Genomic DNA, 6,000 nt, shown 5'->3' with positions numbered 1-6,000 from the left:
AGCCTTAGCCATAGCAATACGAAATGCATCCAGGTTGTCTGCTGTAGGTTCACGTTTGAACCGCTCAAGCAACCTGTTTCGCTCTTTGAATGCATTTTTGCACGTACCATTAAACCATGGTTTATTGAAACGCTTTGGCACTGCCGAAGTCTTAGGAATAGTTTCATCTGCAATGTCCTTCAAGAGGGAAGTGAACAAAGACATGGGATCATCAGCATCAGTAATGGCAAATTGTTGCAGACGAGTGCTGCACAGATGCTGAAACTGACCCCAATTTGCCTTCGCCAACTTCCGCCTTTGAACCCTTTCAAGTGATGGTGGTCCATCATTCTCCAAAATAATGGGAAAGTGGTCACTACCACAAGGGTCTGAACCACCTTTCCAGGAGAAATCAAGAAAAAATGAAAGTGAAAGAACCATTTGTAAAAGTAAGTCATTTTTGAGAATTATGTCTTCCAATTGTTTACCTCTAATATTAATATCCTCGCATCCCCACAAAGTGTGGTGACCATTAAAATCTCCCATAATAATAAAGGGAGTAGGGAGCTGGTTAATGAGATCTTGAAGATCTCTAGAATTAAAATTAAAATGGTTTCGAGGAAGTAAATAAACTGAACACAGAGTTATAGTTTTACGAGCCGTGATCTTTACAGCCACAGCTTGTAAATTTGTAGTTAAAGCTACTATACTCTGAGGAATGTTTTCATTAACAAGAATGGAAACACCCCAGATGCTCTAGTTTCAGTTTCATGAAACTTATGATAGAGGTTAAATCCTCTCATGGTAATATGATCAGTGTCCTTCAAGAAAGTTTCCTGAAGACACACTGCAAGAGGATTATGTTTTAAAATTGGGCCTAAGCCCACGGCAGTTCCACTGAATGACTGAATTAGTCATCAGGGGGACGTATGGGATTGATCTTTGTTTTTTCCTCATCACCCACGTCCATCGCCAAAGAATCAAACGAATTACTTATCAGGACAGAACGCATTTCATTTTATTTCATCCGTATCGAAGAGTACTCCTTACTGGCTTTCTTTCCTTTTCCTGACTAAGGAGGACCACTAGGGCCTGGCACCATAGTAGTCGACCTACCTGATGGATTCTGCGTATCCAGTGACACTTGTGTAACTTTTGTACAAGTTTTAGGTGTTTGGGAAGCTTCCTGCTGCTTCTGCGAAACTTCATTGTGTTTCTGGGCTGCCTTATCAGCCTGTTTAGCAGCTTTTTCAATATCAGAAAGCTTTCGATATTTAGCCTCATCATATCGCCAAGTGATGTCAGTATTAGTTGAAATACTTCTTGTGGAAACCGTGACTGCCATAGCATACGATTTACCTGCTATGACAGGTGTTTCTGTTTCCACAAGTTTCCTAGACTCAGGAAATGGCAAGTTTTTGTCAACTTTAATCTGTTGCACCCTTTTCTCGAATTTCCATTTGGCACATTCTCGCGAATATGCGAAATGGTTCCCCTTACAGTTGATACAAAGAAAGTCATTAGTACATGTTTTGCTGTCATGGTCAAACTAACCACAACGAGCACATGTCAACTTGTTTCGACATGCAATTTGACCATGACCAAACTTCTGACACTTAAAACAGCGTAAGGGATTCGGTATAAATGGCACAACAGATATACTGAGATATCCGGCTTTGATTGATTGAGGAAGGACTGGTGTATTGAAAGTATTCGTTGGAACAAACTAGTTGTTCCGACGAATATTAATCCTTTTCACCGATGCCACTCCCTGTGATGACAAATGTTCAGTTATTTCATGTTCAGTGACTCTTGACCGGATTACCCCCTTCGATGAATTGAGGGAGGCGTGAGCCGATACCTTTACTGGCACATTACACAATGAAGTCGACTTGAGAAGACACGATGAATGCCCCTCAGTCATACATTCTACCAGTAGCGAACTACTTTTCAGTTTTTTCACAGACTTTCGCTCGCCAGCCAAGCCGACAAGCCCCTTTTGAATAGCAAATGGAGATAATTTGCTCAAGGCCCCATCAACAGACGAACTGATGACCAGGAACCTCGGCCAGGATTCAGAAGTAATAACTTTTGACTTTTTCAAGTTCAAACCAGTTCTGGACTCCTCATCAGATGATGAGGAATCCGTAACCTCGGTGTGGACCCTTTTCAGGGTCCCATCTGAAGTTTGAGAGTTGTTTTTACCCATATTGTAGAGTCATGAATTCATCAACCATGCCCCCACCCATCACAGAGTCCAACAAGGGGACATGAAGCTGCGGATAACTACCAGACAATAAAAAACACAAGAAATCACCTGATTGACCCTAGCCACCGCCCCAAGAGCAACATATGCACATGGTCATTCAAGGAATGGTTGTTCTTGGCAAGTATAACAAACAAAATTTGTTTGCTCTTGAGCTTGGCGTGACCAGCCGATTGATCAGGTCGGGCCTCCCTGACCACCCGTCTGGCTGAATTCCAGGCCAAAGTGGTGTGTTGCCAGAAAACATACCCGTAGATATGACCCCAACTCAACCACCAGGATCCCATCATCCAGCATTACGAGATGCACCTCATGGCCAACAAGGTGCCCCAAAAGGGGAGTTGTGCTGTATTGGCCATTCTCCAAGAGAATGTTACACCCCTGCACCACGGTGAGGTACAGCACGCGCAGGGGAGGGAACACAATGACAAAAAACATTCTGAACAAGTGTGTAACATATACTTGCCTAATGCTCATTTCAATATTTTTCATAAGTATGTGAAATACCCAGTGTTTTTGCGTGTAGGTAGTACTATACCAAATAACTTCTGGCTGGGTCAAAGTTCGAGGTGCACCGAACTTTTGATAGAGAAGTGAACACCACAAGTCCTGTGATTGGTTGTAAATGTGAGTGTGTTGGTTGTAAAAAATAATAGTTTCATCTGGGTAAAATAAATGTGCAATTTTATTTCATCTAGTACCAATGTGTCAAGTGGTCTTGTGCTTGAAACATGTATGGGGTACCTGTAAAAAAAAGTACTCAAATTTTGTGCGAAACTAGGGTAGTCATAGACGCTACCCGTTATCTCAGAAACGAGCAGCTTGACCCCCATTTTTTTCTGATTCACTTTAAGTGTAAGGGGTGGTAGTATTTATATCCGTGGCGTTTATGTCGGTTGATACGTTGCAGGTAGGAGTTTTAGCCGCATATGTTACTATTGTCGTCTATGGGATTTGATTTGGTAGTATACACCCTGTATAACCAGTAAAAGTTTACTGAAGCAATGTATAGAAGCCCTATATATGACCAAACATGCTAAAATAATATGACAGTAACAAAGAATTATATTATAATATAAGAAAGTTTACTAGCCCTTAATTAATTTTGTTGAGTATGCATGTATGTGCATCAATATTATGAATATGTCCCTCTTTACTAAACACCAGTGTTAAAAATTTAAAGCATCAGTTTTGTGTACCTACCATAATTTCATTTGCATTACATGTACAAGTCATCTATCTCACAGAAGTTCATCTTATACTAGTCTGTGTTTGTAATATTTTTAGATTTGCCTTTATATTTACATTGTGCTTAACTTATGCTCAAGTGTATATAATTAGTTTCTACATCAAATATTGTCTAGGAAAGTTTTGACTTCCTTTCATATTCCTTTGCATTTTCATGCAATTAAAATATGTCTGTCATGTTCACAATTTCTGGTATTCTCCTTCTCCAGACTCTACTCTGGTTCCTCCATCAGTATGTCCATCAGCTCTCATGGTATCATATCACTTTCATCTCTAGTGTGCCTTCTAAAATTTCTCAGCCATATGGCAATTTGGTGGGGGAATAGCCTGGCATGCCTGGTATCATAGCCAGTAATGGCAAGCACAGCTGGAATTGCTAGTTGGTGTCTTCCCTGCATCCTTAATGATGCTGTGCACAGCTATAAGATGCCTCTTGTTGCCAAATTGAGTGTATACGAATGTCCGTATCTGGGATGGTGAACTGGCAGCAATGTACAGACATTGAAGTATAATCTTTGTTTCTGCATCTGCTTGTGCACTTTACAACACCCTCAGACATGGTTTGCATTTGAAACATGTACTTTGTCTCACAAATAGAACCCTCTTCCCAAGAAGTTGAGGGCAGAGTTTTCTGTTGTTTTCATTTAAATGGTCTTCCAGTCTCTTAAGACCTTTGTAGGGATTCCTTAGATCAAGTGTGGCTTGGAAGAACCCCTTTCTCATGAGAAATTTAGTGCCAAACCACGAATGCTGTTATTATGCTACTGTGGTTTAGTTGCAAACCTTCCATCCAGTAGATATTCCCTGAAAATATGCTGTACCAATAGAGCAAATTGGAAGAGAGCAAATTGCCATGGTCTCATATGGTATTAGTCATATCACAAAGTCCAGGGTATTCCTCAACCACATAGAAATGGCTGAGAAATGCCCAAAGAAATACTGAAGCTGAATTGGATGGTTTGTGATCTGATAACAAGAGTCGTTGACATACTGAGGGAGGAACAAGAGCAAAGGCACAGAGGACAAAAAACGAAATTACAGATATTGTGAACATAATAGACATTATATTTGAGTCAGATGATAAAACTGAAATAGGAAAGAAAGTCAAGTACTAGATATGCCTGATGACTATATTTGATGTCAATTATATAAACCTAAGCATAAATTAAGCACAATTTAAATACAAATATGTTTTTAAAAATAGTACAAGCTTCTGTGAGATAGATAAATTGTAAATGTTTTAACACACATGCCGAGGAAAGGTACTTATAATTGGTTGGTACTAAGAACAGAGGGACATCTTCATAAATTTGTGAACATAGTATATACACTCCATATACTTAACCATATTTGAATAATGAAGCCTCAATATGTTATAGAAAAAAGCCAGGTCAATTTAGCAGGTCAATTTGGGTTTTTTTTTTTTTTTTTTATAATAAAAGCTTCAGGCAATCCTAAGTATGTGTATACATAGAAATTAATACATTTTTGGCATTGCTTAATAGTAACTTATTTTGAGAAGTATATAATTATTCATACCACATAGTATTTTGTTTTGTAATTGTTATTAACATCTACTTAATAGAATAAAAGGAAGGATGTAGAAATAGAAAATTGTAAACTTCACATATATCATATTTGGGTCACATAAAATGATTGAGAATTGGGAATGAAAGTTAGATTTTTATAGTACTAGATATTTGACTGATGACAATATTCTATGTGGATATCAATTATATACACCAAAACATAAGTTAAGCATAATATAAATAGAACTGCAATTCTAAAATATTACAAAAAGCAACCAAAAAACCTAGTTATTGTAAGATGAACTGTTGTGAGACAGATACATTGTATATGTAATGCAGACTTGCCTAGAATGGTATGTAAATTCACTTTTTATGTTTGTAAGACTTGTGTGTAATATAAAAATATTCAAAATATCCATGTAAATGGTTTAGACAGCATGTACTGCACCATATTTAAGTAATGCTGCCTTCAGATATTAAACACAATACAATAATGAAAGGATCAGAATGTTTTAGGTACGGTATGTATATATACACATGTACATAGAGAATTACGTATATCGGGAACTGTGTAACTTTTGCTGGTGAGTATACCCCCGGTACTATATCCATACCACATATATTGCTGTCACGGGGATCCTATAATAACCGTAACTGAATAAAACACGATTATCCAAATATCTCACCTAACTGTATATCTATTAGATCTCTCTGTATAGGGCAGTATTTACCCGAGTGGCTCGTCTCTAGGTATGATCAGAGATAAGATCTTATATACAGTATATATAATATAGCACGTTAGTTCACTAGAAAACACAACAAAACACAATACACTTTGGAATCTGTATTAATACTACGCTGACAAATGTACTGCCGCAGTAGTTAATTAACAACAACAAATAATAACAACCCAGAACTGATCACTTAATTAGTTAATCTCTAGGTGTCTAGTTTACACAATATTCTAATCACTTCACC

The sequence above is a fragment of the Gigantopelta aegis genome, unplaced genomic scaffold (assembly GCF_016097555.1).
Source record: "Gigantopelta aegis isolate Gae_Host unplaced genomic scaffold, Gae_host_genome ctg5389_pilon_pilon:::debris, whole genome shotgun sequence".
NCBI classification, from domain to species: domain Eukaryota; kingdom Metazoa; phylum Mollusca; class Gastropoda; order Neomphalida; family Peltospiridae; genus Gigantopelta; species Gigantopelta aegis.
The sequence above is the reverse complement of the archived record's forward strand: the minus strand, read 5'-3'. Positions refer to the sequence as shown.